Raw genomic sequence first — 15204 nt, forward strand, 5'->3', positions numbered from 1 at the left:
GTTTTGCAACAGACATCAAATCTGCCCCGGATCTCCAAATGAGGCTCCAAAAGACATTCTGGAAACTAGACATTTCAAGGATCATTCTCCAATTTGAATCGAATGAAAAAAAATTCAAACAAGCAAGATATGCCCTCTCAAAGATGGGTATTTAACAAGCAAAAATCTGAAAATTTCAGATTTCCAGATTACAACCAAGTCAGTGGGCTTTCTTTAAAAATTCATATCTCCCTTTCCAAAACTCCACTGGGAACCCCAAGGGTCAATCTGGAAACTAGGGAGAGATCATAACACTCTACAGTTGGATTTACTCCAAGAACATTCATGGTTTAGAAGATATGACTGTCTAAAGTTCAGTGCACAAAAAGAGTTCAAGTTTGGCAGATTTAGAACATAAATCGGAAAAACCACTTTAGGCTTCACCAAAAATTCTAAAACTGAACAAGTAAGTTCCCAACATGTCAGTGAATATTCAGTAGAAAGATAGGCTTTAGAATCAAAGATTTAAGTCGGACTTTGCCACCTCAAAGTCGTAGGTTTGTAAAATCTACTGGATGGTACAAGGAATAAGAACTAGATTTCACGAATTTATACCGGTTGTTTCCCTTACTCAAAAATGGTGAGACCGATTTCAAAAGAAAGATACGGGAGTCTAGAGTGACATATTCAAGTTTAAAAGGTTTTCACCGATTGAAACTTTACTTATGGCCTCCCAAAGATTGTTTACCAAATATGTATTCCAGATGGGCAGTGATGTTTACAAATTCATAAATAAATAATAAGAGCTCCAAACCTTCTGAAAGTTTACCAACGTATAGAAAACATATGAAAGATGATACAAAATTAATTTGGGAATTTTTGGGAACCGTTTGGATGGCTGGAATCGCCTTGCAAAACACTGCCGAGCAGTGTGCTTATGGCAGATTCGCTGCCTTACCTCATGCACGGTTTTTCACCCAATAAACTCTACCAAAATAATCATCCAAAATCATAAAACATATCCTCACATAATATAGCACACAAATGTGTAAAAATCCATGGCCATAAAGCATTTTCAGTTGAGAAAAAGCAAAGAAAAACTCACCCTCGAAGCACAACCTTCACTCTATAGTTTTCCCACACTCTCCCTTGCTTTGCTACTTCTCTTGGGGCTTCAAAGGCTTCTATGGAGTGTGATAATGGTGGGAGAAAAGTTGTGAGAGTGGGAGAAAGAATGTAGTGGTGGGGGAAAAGGAGTAGTGTGGTGGAGAGGTAGGAGTAGTGGTAGGGAAAAAGATTAGTGGTAGGGAAAAGAAAATATTAGTGATGGTAGGGAAAAAGATTAGTGGTAGGGAAAAGAAAATATTAGTGGAGGATAATGGGGTGTTACATTAAGTAAATATAAAAATGTGGTGTAGTAATAACCCATGTGTAAGAAAAAAAATATATGTAAGACTAATCATCAATTAATAAAATGCTAGAGCATAAAACTCTTGTGATCAAAATTAGAATAAATAGCACTAACATTAGTGCACTCTCTCAATTTATAAATACATCATAGGAAAATAATTTGAGAAAAATATTGATGGAAAATTTTTATAACTCATCATTCCTAAATTTCTCGGTAAAAATAAATAAATACATAAATTTTTTTTTTCGATTTGAAAACTCAAAATAAATCTTTGAGCTCCATCATTCTCTTAATGGACTCAAAATATATTTTGAGTGCATCATCCGTTGAAATAAAAATAAAAATAAATTATCACGTATGTAATCATCAAATTCACATAAGTCCGTATTTTATTAATGGATGTTGAACCCTAATTACCATAAGAAATCCTTAAATCAATAATTAAAAGTTTATAATCCTTAATAAAAAGTCGGGGCATTACATACTATCCCCCTTAACATAAATTTCGTCCCGAAATTTGTACCTCAGAAAATAACTCTGAGTACTTCATTTTCCTGTTAGACGGTAGTCTATTATTGACCATGATATATTCATAGGTCCCTTACTATCGGTATTGACTTAGTCCTTAGTACCTGAACTTCCCGATCTAAGATAGATTTGGATCTTCCTTCGTAACTCAAATATTGACTAATAATAATGTTGTTCTTATGGATCATATGCTTTGAATCGTAAACATACTTCTCTATTTGCGACACATGGGATACATTACGCACATTCTCAAAGCTTAGCGCTAACGTCAACCAGTAAGTTATTGGGTCTATCCTTTCTACAATCTCGTATGAGCCTATAAAACGGGGTTTAGGTTTACCCTTTACACCGAATCTAACGATTCCTCTTGATGGAGAAACCTTCAGAAAAATTTTCTTTACATCCTCAAACTATAGGTCCTTTCAGCGCTTGTCAGCATATGACTTCTGTCTATCCTGGGCCTCCTTGATTCCTTTTTCTGATTTGACGGACGATCTCAATCATCTCGCCATTTCATCCCAACAAAGTGGTGATCTATATTTCCTCAGGTATAACGCCTCATTTGCCAATCTATCGATAGTCGATTGATAACTGGTATTATATGTCTCACAATGAGTGGCAAAAACATGTTCTCAGCTTTCACCCCGGTTTAGCTCGGTCGTCCTCAACATACCTTATTAATAATTTCTATGTCGTTTAAGCGGAACTATAATGACTAATATCTCTAGAGCATTCTTAAGGCAACTTAAACAGTTTGTAAGGAGACCAACCATTTCGAGCATGTAGGCAGTCAGCCTAAAACGCCGTTATAAACTTTTATTCATTCATCGAAGGAATCTCGAGTCATGTGGGCATTGACTGCCCCCTTTCGTGACAACCTTTGCTTAAGTATGATGGATTCGAAAAAAAATCCATCTCGACAACGAAATTCATTGGTTCGTTAAGGGCTCAGTTTGTCCCAAACACGACATTAAGCTTGACTTTATGAGCTCGAAGACTTAAAGTAACAATGTGATATGTTGTAAAACCTTCACTTGCTAGCACGCAAGACATATTTCAACAAATGAGGTTACATCTCGTTTCATTCCTCCTAACTAGAATTTTTCTAGATCTTAATACATCTTAGTACTTCCTGGTGACAGTATATGGGTGCCATGGCTTTATCTTATTCTTAAGTTCATTGTCATGGACATGCATATCTTCCCTTCAAAGAAGATAGTATTATCTGATTCGTCGTTGTAATTCTTGAAACTTCTTATCCTTATTCTTCCTCGTAGCTTCTCCATCTTTTCGTCCTTCCTTTTTGCTTCTACCACCATTTTTCTCAAACTGGGTATTGTCGCAATAACACTCGCTATTGTATTAGGTGGTTTAATCACTTCTATCCTCATCTTGTCAAAGTTTTTAATGAGTTCATCTTCCCTCGTGAGAAAGTATCCTAACTTAGACGAGACTTTAGGACTCAATGCATCGGCTACTACATTGGCCTTGCCTGGGTGGTAGTTAATACCACAATCATAATCCTTTACTAGTTCGAGCCATATTCTTTGTCTCATATTCAGATCCCTTTGCTTGAAAAAAAATATTTCAAGCTTTTGTGATCGGTGAATATCTCACACCTAACTCCGTATAGGTGATGTCTCCATATTTTCAGTGCATGCACCACTGCAGCTAATTCTAAATCATGGGTTGGATAATTCAGTTCATGTGGTCTAAGTTGTCGCGATGCATATGCTATCACCTTTCCCTCTTGCATTAACACACAACCTAGTCCATTTTTCGACGCATCCGTGTAGATCACATATTCCCTGTCTGGTTCTGGAACTGCTAGCACTGGTGCAGTAGTTAACATGTCCTTGAGCTGCTGAAAACTTCTCTCGCACTCATCAGTCCAAGTATACTTGATTCCTTTCCCAAGTAACTGCGTCATTGGTCTTGCTATTTTTGAAAATCCTTCAATGAATCTTCGATAGTAGCCAGCTAATCCTAAGAAACTTCTTATCTCATTTAGAGTTGTTGGTGACCTCCATCCTTGTACTGCTTCAACCTTGATACCTTCTGACCTTAAGCCAAATCTCACATTTAGTGAATTTGATATAAAGACATTCACCCCTTAGTGTTTGCAATGCGATTCTCAATGTTTCTTATATTCTTCTTAATATTGGAGTAGATAAGGATATCGTCTTTGAATACCAAGATGGACTTATCCAAGTAAGGATAGAATGCTCTGTTCATGAGGTCCATGAACACCACTGGCGCGTTTATTAATCCGAACGGCACAACTACGAATTCGTAGTGATCATATCTTATTCGGAAAGCCGTTTTGGGTATATCTTCATGTCTAACTTTTAACTGATGATACCCAAACTTCAAATCGATCTTAAAGATTACACTCACGCCTTTGAGTTGGTCGAATAAATAATCCTCAAGGTGCCTTCCTTCTTCTTGACAAATAACACAGGCGCTTTCCATGGGATACACTAGGTTTGATAAAACCTAGGTCCAATAATTCCTGTAATTGGATCTTTAGCTCCTCCAATTCCCTTGGAGCCATCCTATAAGGTGCCTTGGATACCGGTGCTGATCCTGGTTCAAAATCGATGGTAAATTCTACTTGTCTATCGAGTGGCAGCCCTGGTAAATTTTCTGAAAAATATCTCAGAATTCCCGTACAATCTTTACGTCTTCAATTATCCCTTTGGTCTCAACTCCTCCGATCAGGTATACCAGGAAAGCTTGGCAGTCTATCTTGTTTATCATCTTCCTCGCTTGTAAGGCTGAAATAATTGGTATCCTGTTCCCCAGGTTTATCTCAAAGCATCCATCCCCGAAAAGTTAAAAGCAATCTTTCGCTCCTTGCATAAAACTATGGCGTAGTTCTTAGCTAACCAGTCAATCCCTAGGATTACATCAATGTCCTATATTGTATAAACTGCAAGTTGTTTACTATGACCTTAAATGATCCTATGTTTACCTCTTGGTTTGAGTAAGCATGTGTTTCTATCGTCGCCCCTCCTATGGGTAAAGAATTTCTCATGTCCAGATTAGCCCTTTTCAAGTATGAGTTTTAGGGTATTTGCACATGCACTTGCAGAGAAAGAATGCGAGGCACCCGTATCGAACAGAAGTATAACAGGTGTGTTGAGTAGCGTGCCCATACTTATTAGGTTTCCTTGTTTGCTTCCTTATTTATTCTTGTGCGGGGCATAGGTTCTAACTTAAGGGGGTTGTGGTGGATAGAGTAGTTGTTGGCCTAGAATGACCCTAAATGGTTGTGCTTGACCCGGTTGATTCGATCTTCACATCCCTCCTTGTGGCCTCGCTTGGAAATCTTTAGCAAAATGGCCCTTCTGACCATATTTAAAACATGTATTACTATCATCCAAACATATATCATAATATGACTTGGAAAACTTCGGCCATGGAGGTACCCCAGGCTGGCCCTACTTATCCTTAGCAGGTCCTATGTTTGTTTGATGTCCTTGTCCTTGCCTTTGGGCACTATGTTTCCTACCAAGGCCTCTTGCCATTTCGACTATCATAGTAGTCTTGCCTTCGTCCTTGATCATTTGCTTCCTGAGTTGAGTTTGGGTCGAGCAAATCTCGGGCCTACTACCTCGGCGTCCAGAGCTTGGCTGAACAATTCAGAGTTCATAAACTCGGTATAATTGTCGAGTACCTTAGGCCGGAGTGAAACTTGTCTATCATCTTTTCTTCTATGTCCACCTACTGTGGGGCCTAACGGACATGCTGCAGAAAATATGGTCATACTTGGTCATATCCCATCTTGTTTTGCTTTGGATTAAACACTTCTTTTCCTTTCCTCTTATAACGGCTATTAGAAATATAATTGTCATATACCCCCGTCTGAAAATCTTCTAAGACAAGTCTGACAGCTCTTCTTGAGTCATCGCTTTTCTTTTGGCCTTCAACCAAAATCTGCAAATTCAGTCAATTGGAATGCAACACAGAAAGTCGTTCATGTACGCAAACTCTATATTACGGTCTCAATTTGGATTCTGAATTTCTATCATAATGAGTGGTCGATAATATTCATAGGACAAAGACTAATCTCAACTAATTTAAACACAATGAGAGACAACTATACAAAGCTATAGTTTGGGTGGTATACTAGGTCAGTAGACTAATACTTCTTAGTCTTATCGATAAAGGGAATCTACTATGACAACTCACGAGTTGCAAGGCTCAAAATCAACACAACATCAAAGCAAGGTGTTGTAGAAATTGTTCAAGAGATTCAAAAGAATGACCAGAGGTATGAAATGATTAACTACAAGGTCGAACAAAATGACCTCGAGTAAGAATCCGTCTGGCTTTTCAACCGAAAGTTGAAACATATAGGTTTTCAACCCAAAAGACGTCTACTGAGATTTGGATCATGTGGACTGGCCAGGTCCAACATCATCACTTCCCAGTCACACGGGAAACATTGTCCCGAACTTGAGAAGTCGTGGACATACTATACATAACGAAACTTGAGTTCGTAGTGGCAGCTTAAAGCTCAAACTTAAGGTTCTAGTCCTATTGAACTAGACTCTTATTCCCCAAGGTCTACATACAGACAGTCGAACCATATTTTCTTATATAACTTGTAGTCCCAAAGACATGGGCAACAGTCCAAAGGCGTGTATACTGAGCTATAACAATTCTTATGTCGTCGTCAAAAGCTATACTAAAATCCCGATATGCCCGGGTAGTCTCTGCTGGGTCAAACGCGGAGCTTTCCTAACTATCGGAATATGCCTGGACGTAACCCTCTTTAATAGATAAGGGAAAGTGTGAGTCTTCTTATACGTAAGTAGACGTAAAACTCTTAAATGTACAAGGTTATGAACATACTATGCATAACAAAACATAAGTTTCATTAAGACAACTAAACTTATTTTAAGGTCTTCTATTCTAGTGGACTCGGATCCCATTTCCCATGTATGTCACAAATATATATATAACCCGCAGACAATCAAATCACGCCCTTTTTATAATCTATCGTGTAACATAAGTCGATTCGATGTTCCATCGTGTGTAAACATTCGAACGTAGAGACTTATGCTTAAACCCTTGATGCAATGTTTGCCTTGAATTCATCTTGTATCATCATTCCGTGCTTTTCCTTCAACGCGTACATGTCTTTTCATTCCTCTTTGTAATTCAAAAGAACCATTGTTTTCTTGTGGAAGCTGAAATGCTCTAAGTTCTCTATCATTCTTCTAAATCATCACTTCAAGAATCTAGATTGTAGAGATATCCTACTAATCCAGCAGTCTATGTTCTTTTAGAATCGTGATCATGCAACTTATAGCAATCTATGTTTTCTGGGGAAAGCATGTGTCAATTCTCTATCATTCTTCTTATTATATCATCATAACTGCAATGATATGCCATGAAAGACAAAACATTCAACATTTCATCATAGCATGCTCTTTACATAAACATCTTCATGAAACAGTTTAGAACAATAACATCTTTAAAACGTTGTAACTGCAGTTACCTTTTTCCTTGATTGAGCACGATGCAATGGAGTGTTGAGCGGTGTCGTATTAACCCACGTATGTCTAGTGAATCAAACTAGACTTGGCTTTTTAGAATAAGGTTTCTAGTGCCAGAGCAAACGAACTGCTCTGATACCACTCTGTCACAGCCCACTATCCCAATGACGGGTTAACCGGGGTTATGACTTGGGGTGAACAATAAGAAACGGAAATTAAAGGGGATTTACTAAGTAACCAACATTAATAACAAACTAGTGGTATATATATATAACCACTTGGGTAATTCACAAATGAGTCTGCCATAACGACTAGACCCCAACTGAAAGTTAATTAAAATGAAGTAGTAATAAGTTCAAGTAGAAATGATAAATAAGTCAGAGTGTTTGCAGCGAAAAAAACGTGTGAGTTATGCATATGGAGATGCATACTCAAGGTTTCATTACATAAACATCAAAAGGGAAATCCGCTCAACACCGATCCATTCCATCGCCTGCTCAACCTGCACATTTAGAAATACATGCAGGGCTGAGTATAAAAATACTCAGTGACATAAGCCGAAAATACAACATGCATACATATATAAATTGAACTGCCAACAGTAACACACAGGGTTTTCTTGAATGACCTGCGCTTACTAAAACATTTCATTCATTTTCATAAAGGTGGATGCGCATCCCATTTTCAGTCTATATGATCCATATCTGTCCTTTCTGTCACGCGCCGGGAAGGAGGCCTCCTTACCACGGACGCCAAGACCGGTCGCAAGCGACTCGCGGTCTCCATGAGTGTACACGTTAACCCTAGCTAGCGACCTTTGTCTAGCATAGGATCCCAATTGGATTTCCTTTAAAGTTGGCGAACCAACACAGATAGGATACATATAAAAACATAAACATTTTTGGCAGTCAATCATTTCATAAACTTTTCATTTCATAAACATTTTCATTTTCATTTCATAAGAGTCATTTATCATTTGGGCATAATAATAAACTGAAATTAACAGTTAAAATCATCTCATGCATATATTCGTATAAGAGGCCTACGACACGCAGGGGATCTCTATATACGTATAGTAAAAGTAATGCCCACCTCAATTGTTCTTAAAGCTGGCGTGGAGTCGTTTCTTCTTCGGCTTCACTTTCTGTCGCCCGGACCTTCATTGATGAAGAGTCGATAAGTTCGTGAAGAAATTGTCATAAGACAAAGTCTAATTCTACGTGCCTAGGGTATCTTTTAATGTTTTAGGGTTCTAGCATCCATAATTCGTTACATTAAAGACAGTCAAAAATCAATCATACCTCGTCTAATCTCATTCAAACACATAGGCAACACAAACACATAAGGCACATAAGAATCACAATCAAACATCATCAAAACATGCTCTGTTTTTACACTGACTCAACTTCAAAATTTAATTTGTTCTGACTCCGACATCTCCTGGACTCGAGACTCATACCGAAAGAAAGATCTTCGAGTCTAGTTTCATATAAAAAAAAAGTAGAGTCGAAAACTCCAAGTGGTTTGAGAGATATGACGTTTTTACCACGATCTACCATGTTCGGCAGTTTTGAACAATCGAAAACTTGGATTTTTGAAAAATAGTAAACGTTGTCAAACTGGGCTCAACTTTGGTGGATATCTAGCTAACACAATAAGGTTAATACCATAAAAATTTGGAAATCTAGATCACACAGGAAGCTACTGAAATGAATGACTCTTTCCTCTGTTCTCTGAAATTCTCGGTAGTAATGTGCAGTTTAGGTTTTGCATTTTAAAGAAGTATCAAACGAAGTTGGAATGGCTTGAAATTTACCAGGGTACTCAAGACTCATGTAGGGACTTGCTATAAAATTTTCAAAGCTATTAGACATCGACAAACCGTCGATCACAGTAGGTCAGTAGGCCTACGAAATTCATATTTATAAGTCCTTAAAAAAATAATTTATATAAATCAAGAAATAAGAGTTTAATCCCAAAAATATTCATTAAAAGTCCATCATAATTTAAATAAAAGAACGGACCTCATTTAAAATAAATAGTCCCAAACTTGTTACGCACATATACTAAATCTTTCATGAAACATCCTTTAAAATAAACTTTGATACATAGAAAATAATTCAACAACTTGAGCTCTTAAGAGGTTGTTTTGCAACAGACATCAAATCTGCCTCGGATCTCCAAATGAGGCTCCAAAAGACATTCTGGAAACTAGACATTTCAAGGATCATTCTCCAATTTGAATCGAATGAAAAAAAATTCAAACGAGCAAGATATGCCCTCTCAAAGATGGGTATTTAACAAGCAAAAATCTGAAAATTTCAGATTTCCAGATTACAACCAAGTCAGTGGGCTTTCTTTAAAACTTCATATCTCCCTTTACAAAACTCCACTGGGAACCCCAAGGGTCAATCTGGAAACTAGGGAGAGATCATAACACTCTACAGTTGGATTTACTCCAAGAACATTCATGGTTTAGAAGATATGACTGTCTAAAGTTCAGTGCACAAAAAGAGTTCAAGTTTGGCAGATTTAGAACATAAATCGGAAAAACCACTTTAGGCTTCACCAAAAATTCTAAAACTGAACAAGTAAGTTCCCAACATGTCAGTGAATATTCAGTAGAAAGATAGGCTTGAGAATCAAAGATTTAAGTCGGCCTTTGCCACCTCAAAGTCGTAGGTTTATAAAATCTACTGGATGGTACAAGGAATAAGAACTAGATTTCAAGAATTTATACCGGTTGTTTCCCTTACTCAAAAATGGTTAGACCGATGTCAAAAGAAAGATACGGGAGTCTAGAGTGACATATTCAAGTTTCAAAGGTTTTCACCGATTGAAACTTTACTTATGGCCTCCCAAAGATTGTTTACCAAAAATGTATTCCAGATGGGCAGTGATGTTTACAAATTCATAAATAAATCATAAGAGCTCCAAACCTTCTGAAATTTTACCAAAGTATAGAAAACATATGAAAGATGATACACAATTAATTTGGGAATTTTTGGGAACCGTTTGGATGGCTGGAATCGCCTTGCAAAACACTGCCGAGCAGTGTGCTTATGGCAGATTCGCTGCCTTACCTCATGCACGGTTTTTCACCCAATAAACTCTACCAAAATAATCATCCAAAATCATAAAACATATCCTCACATAATATAGCACACAAATGTGTAAAAATCCATGGCCATAAAGCATTTTCAGTTGAGAAAAAGCAAAGAAAAACTCACCCTCGAAGCACAACCTTCACTCTATAGTTTTCCCACACTCTCCCTTGCTTTGCTACTTCTCTTGGGGCTTCAAAGGCTTCTATGGAGTGTGATAATGGTGGGAGAAAAGTTGTGAGAGTGGGAGAAAGAATGTAGTGGTGGGGGAAAAGGAGTAGTGTGGTGGAGAGGTAGGAGTAGTGGTAGGGAAAAAGATTAGTGGTAGGGAAAAGAAAATATTAGTGTTGGTAGGGAAAAAGATTAGTGGTAGGGAAAAGAAAATATTAGTGGAGGATAATGGGGTGTTACATTAAGTAAATATAAAAATGTGGTGTAGTAATAACCCATGTGTAAGAAAAAAAATATATGTAAGACTAATCATCAATTAATAAAATGCTAGAGCATAAAACTCTTGTGATCAAAATTAGAATAAATAGCACTAACATTAGTGCATTCTCTCAATTTATAAATATATCATAGGAAAATAATTTGAGAAAACTATTGATGGAAAATTTTTATAACTCATCATTCCTAAATTTCTCGGTAAAAATAAATAAATACATATTTTTTTTTTTCGATTTGAAAACTCAAAATAAATCTTTGAGCTCCATCATTCTCTTAATGGACTCAAAATATATTTTGAGTGCATCATCCGTTGAAATAAAAATAAAAATAAATTATCACGTATGTAATCATCAAATTCACATAAGTCCGTATTTTATTAATGGATGCTGAACCCTAATTACCATAAGAAATCCTTAAATCAATAATTAAAAGTCTATAATCCTTAATAAAAAGTCGGGGCATTACAGTTGAATAGCATGACCATCAAGTTTATGTTGACACCAAACACTAACCATAGAACCGCGCGGTTCTATGGTGTAATACCCGGGCTTTTGATGACGTGTTTAATTTCTTGAGTTTGAGTAATTAAGGTTTAGATCCCTTGTTTGATTTACTTTGTAAAGAGATGAGGAGTTATATGAAGTTTTCTTGTTATTTTTTTTAAGATGTTGAGATGTTCTTTCGATGATGTGAGAATGATGTGAGATTTTATATCCGTATTTGAGTTTGAGTATTTGAATAATTCGAGATAATTATTTGAATGAGAATGATGAACTCGGAAGTGAGATCTGAGTCCGTTAAGACGTTTTTCAAAATTTTGACTTTTTGACGATGAATAGTAAAATACTGCTATTTCGTCTTTTTGTCGACTTTCAAAATCTTATGTGCACGTCGTCGAGAAATATTCTTAGTTTTTCGATACGAGTCCAATAATGAAAGTTTTTATTTTTTTTTACGACGAGTGAATAGTGAATCGGGATTTCTCGATAAACGTGTAGATCTCGTTTATCAGAATTTCGAGAACGAGCTTGTATTTTCTATATTTATATAGAATTACGAGTGTAATGAAAGTGAGTAGAGGTTGAGAGGGCGAGTAACGAAGAGTATGGGTAGTTAGTCGTTAAAACGAGACGAGACGAGATATTTAACGACTAAATATCTAACCTACCCTACCCCTAACCACCCCCCAACCGCCCAAACCCACTCACTCACACTATATCACGTTGATATCAGCCACAACACACACACTAACACCTAAAACACACACACACTTCACACATAACACCATTTTCTTTGGTGTTGGAGCTTTTGACCTCCGATTTGAGCATCGAGACGAGCGTCGATCATCTTTTCGATCACGTATCTAAGTAGGTAAGACCTCTACCTACGTTTTGATGGTTTTCTTTTCGATTTTCGTCGACGTCGAAAAACGTCGATTCTCGACTTTATTTTGAAACGACGTCGGATCGTCGTGAAATTTTAGTATGTTGTTCTTGGGTAGATGTTGAGCATGTTTAATGAAGGGAGTAAGAACGGAACGAACCGTAGCTATGAAACCCATGAGGGCAGCCCCGTTTTTCACATATTAGCTTGTCTTTCGATTTTTGTTTGATCCTTTTGACTTGATATTTGTGCTTAGGGGTATGCTAGAATCGATATATATTAAATTCGTATTTTTCCAAGCACGAAAATTGTATAAATTTTTAGAGTATGATTATTTAAATTCGTGAAGTTTGAGACGTTGCATAATGAATATTATTGCGTATATGTGTTCTACGATATCACATGAGCATGCTAATTGATTTACAATTTATGGATGATAATTGTTGAACGAAATTAAAACTGGAATTCTGTCAAAATTTTACAGCAGTTTCAAGCTTATGTTTCGATGAGTTTTCATTGCTTGATGGCTCTGAAATTTTAGTATGTTTATCTATGATATGTGTGTTTCGTTGCTGCAAAATTTCATGTCTTTTGGATGATGTTTGCTATTTTAAAGATATTTTGAAAAATCCTTGACAGAATCTGTCAACTATTGGTAGACTTCACAAAAACGTTTATATCTATTAATCCATGAAGGATTTTGCATCACCGTTTTTTTTAAACGAAACTAGACTTCAATACTTTTCTAAAAACATAAGATTTCGATTTTTATGACCTCTGAAACAGAGCAGTTTATTATTTCAAAAATGCCCTGTTCTGCTGTCATATTTGTCCAACAGTAAAAGTGTATGAGTTTCATTGTTTATTTGGCAGATCATATGAACGTTTTCTCTTGTGAAATTTTAACCAAATCTTCAAGGATACCTTTAGTTTTGGATGATTAAATTTGATGGAATTTTATTAAGGTTTGCCTTGGTTTCTAATGGCCTAAACAAAATTGGCAGAAACTGTCAATCTTTGACAGCCTGCACTAAAAGAGCAATATCTCCAAAAACCTTTAACCTTTTTGGTTAACTACCATTTTTAGAGTGAACTACACTTCATGAAGTTTTTGAGATCAATTGGTATGAGAGTTTATGATGATTGAGTTGGTTGTTATGAATTTTTAAAGATGACACAAAAACAGCAAAACTTTCTAGAAAACAACTTGATTATATTTGTTTTGATGGATGATACGATATGACTAAATGGTGTGAGTTGTGAGAGTTATGATTAACGCACATAAATGTTGGTATCTGACACTCGAACAATTGGTGTCGAGTATAAATGATAGTTTACTGATAAAGAGTTTTGATGATTTTGAATTGTTTGGTTTGCGTTGAAAAGATGTCAAGATGTTAAGTTTTGAGTCGAGAGACGAGTTCACGTAGTGAGATTCACGCGTTGAAATCTCGTGGCTGACATTATATATGAATAGGTCATGCCGAAATTTTTAGTGAAATTAGAATTTGAGCATAGTCAATTCTTGTTGACCCGTGACTCAAATACATGCCTAATGGAAAGTTTAACTTTCTAATCGGTTAATTAGACGAGATGAGAGCGAATAGATCTGCTAAGAAAGTGGACTTTTCGATGTGTTAAATATTTCTTTTAATTGAAGCGCTGCTAATTATAACATAAGGATGTTATAATTAATGAGTAATGACGAGAGATAATAATTGTTATATTGATTAACAATCAAGAGAGATGAACATTAGAGATACTAATGTTTCATAAAAGAGATTAGATTATTAATCGAGGTTTCTTTTATAACTTCTCACCAATTCTTCATAACGATGAAGGTCCTTTTGGGAAGTAACGACTTGAGGGAGAGAGTGACGTTACTCATTGATACAGAGACACAACGAGGTGGGCATTACTTTTACTATACGTATATAGAGATCCCCTACGTGTCGTAGGCCTCTTATACGAATGAATGCATGAGATGATTTAACTGTTAATTTCAGTTTTATATATATCTATCAAATGAGTTTAATGTTACATTTGAGCAAGTTATTTCGTTACAAAATATTTGAGTCAAAGTTATTTCAAGTATTGTCTTGCCATAAAATGTTTAAATTTTAGTATGATATCTATCTGCTTTGGCTTTGCCAATGATGCAATCGAATTCGGGTCCTGAGCAGTTGATAGCTATCCTGCCAGGGCTAGTGTACACCAGTGACCGTGAGTCATCTAGCGGGTTGGCCGGTCAAGTGACCGTGAGAGGTGGCCACCTCTCCGGCACACAGTTTCAGATATGATAGATTACAAAAGAACTTAGTCTGATCAGACGAACTTTAAGAATCACAAATGAACTTAGTAAGCTTGGGCATTTTTAGCGAAAAAACTCCCTTGCTGTACTGATTATGATGGCATGACAATTTACAGTTTTGAAGCATGTATTTTTATACCTAGGCATACGTGCCCACTGAGTGCTTATGTACTCAGCCCTGCATATGTTTTCTAAATGTGCAGGTTGAGCTGATGTGATGATGGTGCTGCAATGAGCGGAGTCTCCAGGGTTGTTAATAAATAGTTAACCTGTCTAGAATATGTCTTCATACATATGTCTAGCTACTTTCCGCTGCAAGATGTTGTTGATGTTATAGTATGTTATGTCATACTTTGAGTCTTAAGAGAATGGTTGCATATGATGTATAACTTGATTAATGATATTAATTAACTTTTATGCAGTCTTTCATAGACTGTTTTCAATTGAGTATTAATGAATAAAAATGACGAGTTTTATTAAGATGAGTAAGTTTTACGGCTATAAATGACGCCCCTTTTCTTCCCCTTCTTCTTT

The 15204-nt window shown here is 36.4% G+C and overlaps 1 protein-coding gene and 1 long non-coding RNA gene across 2 annotated transcripts in view; one reads left to right on the forward strand and one right to left on the reverse strand.

Annotated features, from left to right (window-relative positions):
- Positions 1–7668: 7668 nt before the first annotated feature.
- The window catches only part of LOC131025146 (uncharacterized), a 93887-nt gene continuing 86351 nt past the window's right edge, over positions 7669–15204 (reverse strand). The window contains exons 3-4 of the mRNA XM_057954788.1: positions 8518–8582; positions 7669–7927 (exon numbers count right to left, since the gene is read on the reverse strand). The gene's annotated coding sequence lies outside the window, so the exon portion shown is untranslated. The remainder of the gene's footprint in view (positions 7928–8517; positions 8583–15204) is intronic.
- On the forward strand, positions 14199–15151 carry LOC131025205 (uncharacterized). The gene is made up of 2 exons (XR_009102113.1): positions 14199–14267; positions 14874–15151. It is a non-coding gene; the product is annotated as an uncharacterized LOC131025205 (long non-coding RNA).

The sequence above is a fragment of the Salvia miltiorrhiza genome, chromosome 1 (assembly GCF_028751815.1).
Source record: "Salvia miltiorrhiza cultivar Shanhuang (shh) chromosome 1, IMPLAD_Smil_shh, whole genome shotgun sequence".
In the NCBI taxonomy this organism is placed as follows: domain Eukaryota; kingdom Viridiplantae; phylum Streptophyta; class Magnoliopsida; order Lamiales; family Lamiaceae; genus Salvia; species Salvia miltiorrhiza.